We start from the raw sequence: 8,003 nt of genomic DNA, 5'->3' as shown, positions 1-8,003 counted from the left end.
AGAGCTCCAAGGAGATTATGTTGAAAAATAAAAAAAAAATTACCCAAAAAAAATTGTTTTTATACTTCATTCTAAGGACTTATTGAACTACCCTCGTAGTTTTAGAGTAGTCAGCTAACAACATTTGAATACTAATAAGCGAAAAAATGTTATGGAAAAAAATATTCTGTGAAAACGAAATTACCAGTTGAGGATTTAAAATGTACCCTTTTGAGCTAAAGTGTTGCTCAATTAAGGCCAAAAGGTTTTATCGCGAACAGTAATCCAGGTTCAAGGAAATATATGGGAAAATAATTGCAAATCTCACTGTAACTTTAACCTGCAATTGGAGCTGCTTAGGACTGTGTATTGTGAAAAATTTTGTGAAAGTTTTAAACATAGGGTTTCGATAGCGATTAAGAATCATATTTTTAATTTTTCACACACAGAAAAACTAACTCTCAGGATGTAGAAATGCTGAATGTAAATAAAACATTTTTTTCGTTGAGAAAAAATATTTCTGTCTCGAAGCAATCAAAATTGAATGCCCGGATATCGCTGTATCAGAAACAAAGTACGTAATTGCAAATACGCACTTACTTTTAAAAGTTTCTTCGAGATAGCTAGAAAGTCCTTATTCTTCTAGCTTGTTTGATACGAATTGATCCACCTGGAATCTGTAAGACCAGATAAGTCATTAAAGGCTTATAAAAGTGCTTTGAAAATATAAATATACTGATCGAGATTCAATAACGCGTGCAGGCAAGCAGGTGAGGATTACGCCCCCTAGACTGACTTTTTGAGGTTCAAAAAGTTCAAAAAGTTCAACAATTTATCCCAATTACTATTTAAAAAAAATAAAAAATTACCATAGTTATAGCATTTACAAAATTCCAAAAAACACACGAAAATGAACATTTCAAGCCAATTAACGCACGATATGTAAAAAGTACAAGCAAGAAAAATGTTACTTTTTGAATGCCCTACAAGATTGTCATAACAACTTTTTGAATTTTCGTGAAAAATCCTAAAAATTCAAATTTGACAGCATACAAAATAATGAAAAATCCAAAAATTTCATTTTGCGGCCAAACTATACAAAATAAGGTAAAGATAAATACACAAAAAAAAAGTTTAATTTCTAAATGCCTTAGAAGATCATCATAAAAACTTTTTGAATTTTCTTGATAAATCAAAATTTCGAATTTTGACAGGTTAGAAAATAATGAAAAATCCAAAAAATTATTTTTCGGCCAAATTATGCAAAATACGGTAAAAGATGAATACACAAAAAAGAAAGTTTGATTTCTAAATGCCCTAGAAGATTATCATAACAACTTTTTGAATTTTCTTGACAAATCAAAAATTCGAATTTTGACAGCATACAAATTAATGGAAAATACAAAAGTTACATCTTTTCTTGCAGAATTTTCACAATATTTCAAATATTCTCAAATATAATAATGCATTTTAAAAAAATATATATGATATGATAATATAATAGATAATTTAGAAGTTAAAAACCAGTAAGGCTGCTCAGTAGACCGTATGTATTAGCCTGGGGCGAAAAACCAACTTTGTGCGTCTAGGAAACGCCTGGGTGCGGAAAAGTGTCCCAGTCCAATCCGAAACTCAGCGCACTTCGAAATTTTGAAATCGGATAATATCTTCAGTCTGTTCTTTGAGGGTGAAATCTCGAAATTTCACAAAAAAGCACTAAAATTTAAGGTTTTGCAAAAATGGGCTTAAAATCGATACTGATGCCTTCCAAGGGTGACTTTACGATGAAAAATCATCAGAGGGTACTTAGAGGTACGTATCGAATCGCCAAAGTCACCCCATGCCAATCCTCATGGAGGTGGAAATGGCTCAAAATTGCGTATTTTCGAGTAAAACGCTTAAATACTTGTGCAGCTCCTAGCCGACTGAGTTCTACTACTTCAAGTAACCCAGAGACCACCACGTGGAGATGGCTGCACATCGGGCTCCACCCCGGCCTACCCAACCAACCAACCATATGCAGAACGTGCTTATTTAAGTATCAGAGTCATTAATTACACCCACAAAGTCTTTCTTAGTGTCAAATAAGTTGACAGTCTTTCGAGAAAGAAGTGTTGCGCGTATCTGTTGATCCTAAGCCTCGGGACCGATGCCTTGCCTGGACACTTCTGCTACCAGTCTACTTTCCACCGCTACTGTGTGACAAGGGAAAGATGTAAAGTCCCAGTCTGGTACCAAGCCATTGGCCATAGATAGCTTAGCGGTAAGTTCATCCTCTGTTATACGAATTAAAACTGGAGGTACGGTAAGTGAAACATCTGTCTGTTCCCAATCAATCATTTCTGTGTAATCACTAGCTCCAAAATTAATTTTTGTCACAATATTGTATGTAACAGTTGTCTGTTGCTTATGTTTTGCTTACAGGATTTTGGTGAGTGCGTCTTGGCGAACGGTAAGTCTAAGGTTGCTTACCATTCCAAGAAGTATATTTTATGGCATGACAGAGAAGCCGTTTGTCTAAATGGAAGTGTTTACCACATTTCGGTACTTCAGAGGAAGAAATCTTGACAATTTGATTGCTTGGAAGAGGTGCCGACTCACATCAGCGATAGACCTATCCCGTCTGATGTGGAACTACTGAGGTACGTATACTGTGAATAAGTATTCAACTAATACTTGCAGTTTGTTTGTGGGTCTTTTTGTGGATATGTATAATCTCAGAATTCTATTTGCAGTTGTAAGCCAGCGAGCCATGTTGATGGGGCCTATCTTCTGGGAGGCCAGCTCAGGAGAGCACGCTCCGAACCGTATGGCATCTGATATCTCATAGAGATACCTTTGATCTGAGCTGAGATCAGTGGGCTCAATCTCAGGTAAGTCACACTCAACTTGTTTAAACTTTACAACATCGAGGGTCTCAAAAGTTGGAAGTTGTCCCCCTATTGGCTCTGAGTATTTGTTCGGACCAGAGGTAGGTCCGCCAATAAATACGAAAAGATTTCTGAACAGTAGCTCATTGAAATGTAATAGACAGACAACCCATTGCAAGGAACGATCAAGTCGTTTCTCTAGTAGACGAATAATTCCTCCCTTCCAGCCCGTATTCGTATTTGTACCGTCACATGGCTCGATGGTGCGACGACATGGCCAACGTATTTAGAACCTGTTTCGGCCACCAAAGATATGTGTTCCTCGTTAATAAATCCGAAGATTGTCAATGTTTCGTCTTTCCGACTATCAAAGTATAAGCCACGAATAGAATCCTCATGGCGTGATTCCTCCTTCAACTTGGAGCCTATTTTAATTTTCTCGCGCCTTATCTCACTTTTATCTATGACTAGACACTCAGGTACTTTTTGAGAAATATCCGGGGAGATCATACCTGCTCGATTGGCAGCGACGAGTACAGACGAGCTTACATGTGCCGCAGCCTGTTGACTTATACCATATCTTTGAACAACTACTGCTGCTTCAGATAAGTCAAGTCTGGCCTGCGATGATTTTCTCTGCATAAGTCTGCGTAGTATGTCGTGAAAATCGTCATCCTCGACAGAAGCATCAACCTTTACCTTAATTTCAGGAGGAGGATTATCACCTTCACCTTCCTCAAAGAAGGAATCTAAATCTATATCCATATCAATCGTAAAGGAAGATGTGGGGGCCGATGCAGTAGAAACACTTTTCCCACCATCTTCCCGTTCAAGTCTGCCTCTTTTTACATTACGTTCTGCTCTTTATGTATTCTTTTTGTTTCAGAGACATCTACGCTGGCGATTCCCATGAGTCTTTTACCTCTTTGGTCAAGATAGAAGGCATGCTCTACGGCTGGAACCTTCTTTTACTTGGGACAGGACCACCTAGACAAGTCAACGCACTTACAAGCGGCTATGTTAAATAATTCGGAGCAGTACTCTTTGAAGGCGGCGATTTTCTCATCCTTATTACTTTGAGAAGCTGTTTTACTATTCAATGAATTTTTGAACGTAGTGTATTTTTTATGAAGATTTGTGAGACATTCCTTAATGCGCTGCTCTGAGACCGTTTTATTACCATTTTTAAGCAATTAAAATGCAAAATTAAAGAACATTTTTTTTCTAACATCGGAATTAATCATGTTTTTTGCACGAAAATCGCATTATTTTTTGATGAGTTACTCCAAAATTCTAATTTAGGATTGAGAAATTACTTTTGATGCGTTTTCTGATCATTATTAATCATAAGTATTAAATCTGAATATTTATATCAGTGAAACTCAGCGCGCAAACAGTGACCAATCGGGTTGTCGGCGCCTGGTAGGCGCCACGCAAGCGCAGTATTAAAAGTTCCCCTGAAACGTGCTCTGGAAGCAAAATGAGAGGGACCTCGGTTAAGGGCGTATACGGATGGTCGATAGTGCGTCGAAGTGTCGCGGGGGTAATCGGAAGCCCAGGTCACAGGGGCACCTATTGACCAACGATCGAGTCGGTCACCAGGAACGAGAGCTTCGGGTGTTATGCCGCGTGTAGGCCGGTCAGGAGCACCTGATGCCGACGAACTCTAGAGTCTATAGGTGGCCACAGGGGCATCTGTTGACCACCGATCGAGTCGGTCACGGAGAACGGGAGCTGCGGGTGTTGTGTCGCGGGTAGGCCGGTCAGGGGCACCTGATTCCGACGTACCCTGGCCTCGATAGGTGGCCAAAGGGGCGTCTCTTGATCACCTATCGAGTCAGTCACGGAAAACAGGAACTGCGGGTGCGGTGCCGCGGGTAGGCCGGCCAGGGACACCTAATGCCGACGTAACCTGGCCTCGATGGGTGGCCACAGGGGCGCCTGTTGACCACCGATCGAGTCGGCTACGAGGAACGGGTGTTCTGCCGCAGTTAGGTCGGTCAGAAGCGCCTGATGCCGATGTTCCCTAGCCTCAATGGGCGGCTACAGAGATATCTATTGACCGCAGAGCGAGTCGGCTACGAGGAGAGGACGGGATCTGTAGGTGTCTTGCCGCGGGTGGGCCGGTCAGGAACGCCTAATGCCGCAGTACCCTGGCCTCGATGGGCGACCGCAGGGGCACCTGTTGACCGCCGAGCTAGTCGGCTACGAGGAGAGGACGGGCTGGGGCTAGGAGTCAGGGAGGGATGTATGGTCGTCTACGGGAAGTGAAGGACGGTCATAGGAGATACAACGGGTGAGATCCCCAGAGTTTTTACGAATTTATCTGTATGTCTGTCAGCCTGTCTGTCTCTCTGTATGCCTGTACGTCTGTCTGTATGTATGTCTGCCTGTAAACTCAAAAACTTTTGAAAATTTTATCTATTAGATTGGCCTTTGGTACACTCATTTAGTGTCCAAAACTCAAGGTCAAGTTCCTTACCAAGCCATTTTGAGTAAAAATTCAAAAAGTGGGCACATTTTTAATATTTGTGTGACCCCTTTTTTCAAAATTCAAAAACTGTCTGTACGGTTATTCATAGTATTCAAAAATTCGAACAATTTATTCCAATGACTTCTTTCAAAAAATCAGAAATTTATAAAATTCCAAAAAACACACGAAAATGAACATTTTAAACCAATTAACGGATGATAAAAAAAAATGACAAGAAAAGAAAAATGTTTCTTTTTGAATGCCTTACAAGATTATCATAACAACCTTTTGAATTTTCTTCAAAAATCCAAAATTCAAATTTTGACAGCATACAAAATAATGAAAAATCCAAAAATTACATTTTTCTGCCAAAATCTGCAAAATACGGTAAAAGATGAATGCACAAAAATTGTGAATTTGGAAAAGATCTACAAGATTGCTAACAAAAACTTTTTGATAGGATGCGTAGTTTTGGCTTTAATCAAGAAAAACATCATTAACAGTAAAAGAAAATCTGCCCAAAAGGATTATTCATGACGAATCAATTTTAAATTCTCATGAGAGAAGGTATTAGATTTGTGAAAAATTTAAACTCCCTAGGCTTTGTTAAGATGTTCACGTTTTGAGAAGCCCTGAATCCGAAAAACTGGATTTCTGAATTTGTCTGTATTTATGTCTGTCTGCCATTATGTCTATCTTTGTGTATGTCTGTGAGCACGATAACTTAAAAAAAAATCTATCAGATTGGCTTCTGGTACACTCGTTTAGTGTCCTAAGATAAATGCCAAATTTGTGAGTCAGGCATCTTCTACTATATAAAATTCAAATTTGTGGAGTTAAGGCTCGATACCGTCCACACTGTTGAATAGATCGACTTGAAAATTTATACAAATGTAGATTGGGCACTGGAGATGGTTTCTACCGCAACCCGAATCGCTAACTGCTAATAGCATTTGTTCAATAAATAATACAAAATGGCATTGACTGTGTATCTATATATATCAAATCAAGTGGCGTAAAATGGATGATGCTTATGCAAATCCACGGTTTTTGACCAATCGTCACCGAATTCAGCACACATATTCTTTGAGATCCTCAACAGGTCCTAAGGGTATGGGGGCATATGAAGTAGTGGGACAATTTAGGGGGGGGGGGTCGCAGTTTTCAACCAATCGGCATCAAATTTTGCACTCATATTTTTCGGGACTTGTTCATTTTTCGGAACGGATAAAATTTAAGAAAGGTAAAATTTGAGAATGGGTTATTATACATATTGGTAAAACTTAGGAATACCAAAAATTTGGAAAAAGGAATAAATCAGAAATCCAAAACTCTGAATAGTATTTATTCGGAAACCAAAGAAGCGGAATGGGCAAAAATTCGGAAACGTTAGAATTAGGAGGGTGAACAATTAGGAATAAGTAAATGTACGGAGAGGAAAAATTCGGAATAGTAAATAAATGTTGTTATTAGCAGGTATATAGTTTTTTATTTATGGTAGCATGCAAATATTAATCACAGTAAATTTGAATAGCATATCATAATAAATTTATGATATCCGCCATTTTCAATTTTTCACAAAAAAATAATTATTTTTTATCATTATATAATTTAAAAACAATTTTAAACGTACAACATAAATCTATTATGATATGGTATTTAAATTAACTGCGATAAACATTTGTTTTCTACCATAAATAAACAATTATACACCTACTAATAGGTATATTTATTAACCATTCCGAATTTTTCTACTTTCCGAATTTTTCCTCTCCGTATATTTACATATTCCTAATTTTTTGCCCTCCTAATTTTAACGCTTCTGAATGTTCACCCTTTCCGCTTCTTTGGTTTCCCAAGAAACATCTTTCAGAGTTTTGTATTTCCGACTTATTGCTCTTTCCACATTTTGAGCCAAGACATTCCTGATGATAGCTGCAGAGCGTGCCATGTACACCCCGAGCATTTAGCTCACATACTATCTTGTTGTCCAACTCACGCGGGAACGACCTACATTCAAAGGCACAATGCGGCACTAAGAGTGCTTTATTACGATCTCTGTCACTATTACGGCATTAACCTTAATAACGCTCCTCTAAATGCTCCTAGGGAAATCGAGTCAATTGTCGAAGAATGGGTAGTGCCGCATATACTGGAACTTTATATTCTCGACAATTGTTTCTGTTGCTCACTCGAGGCTTGACATGGTTCTTCTTGACTTCGAGAAGCGAACCATGTTCGTTATCGAATTTTCGTCAACAGCTGAGAAAAACATGATAACCTAGGAGAATGAAAAGAAAGAGAGGTATCGAGACCTTATAAGGGAGTTGCAACGATTGTGCCCAGAATATTCCGTTAAACTAATCGTCCTTATCATCGGCGCTTTTGGAGGTGCCAAGCTTTCCTTGCTAATGCCCTAAAAAGCATCTCTGCGTGTCAACAAAATGCTAAAACACTTGCGGGAAAAATGCAGAAGGCGATAGACCTTGGGTCGCTCCTTGTTCTTAGGGTGCACGAAGCTTTTACTGGATCGTCGTATTGATTCTTTACATACTGTAACCACCTATCTGACGGTCGTAAGACGTGGTTTTGGCTGAAATTTTACCGCGATTTCGCTGGGAGCGGGTGCAATTTTATAGATTAGCACCCGCTTCCGGCGAAATCCTGCGGTTATCCTTATG

The 8,003-nt window shown here is 39.0% G+C and overlaps 1 protein-coding gene across 1 annotated transcript in view; it reads right to left on the bottom strand.

Moving 5' to 3' along the window:
• Positions 1-8,003, bottom strand: part of LOC117175552 — a 26,199-nt gene that overhangs the window by 1,170 nt on the left and 17,026 nt on the right. The gene's annotated exons all lie outside the window — the stretch shown is intronic.

This window comes from Belonocnema kinseyi, chromosome 6, assembly GCF_010883055.1.
Source record: "Belonocnema kinseyi isolate 2016_QV_RU_SX_M_011 chromosome 6, B_treatae_v1, whole genome shotgun sequence".
Lineage (NCBI taxonomy): Eukaryota > Metazoa > Arthropoda > Insecta > Hymenoptera > Cynipidae > Belonocnema > Belonocnema kinseyi.
Note: the sequence above shows the minus strand (reverse complement) of the source record. Positions and strands in the feature narration are given on the sequence as shown.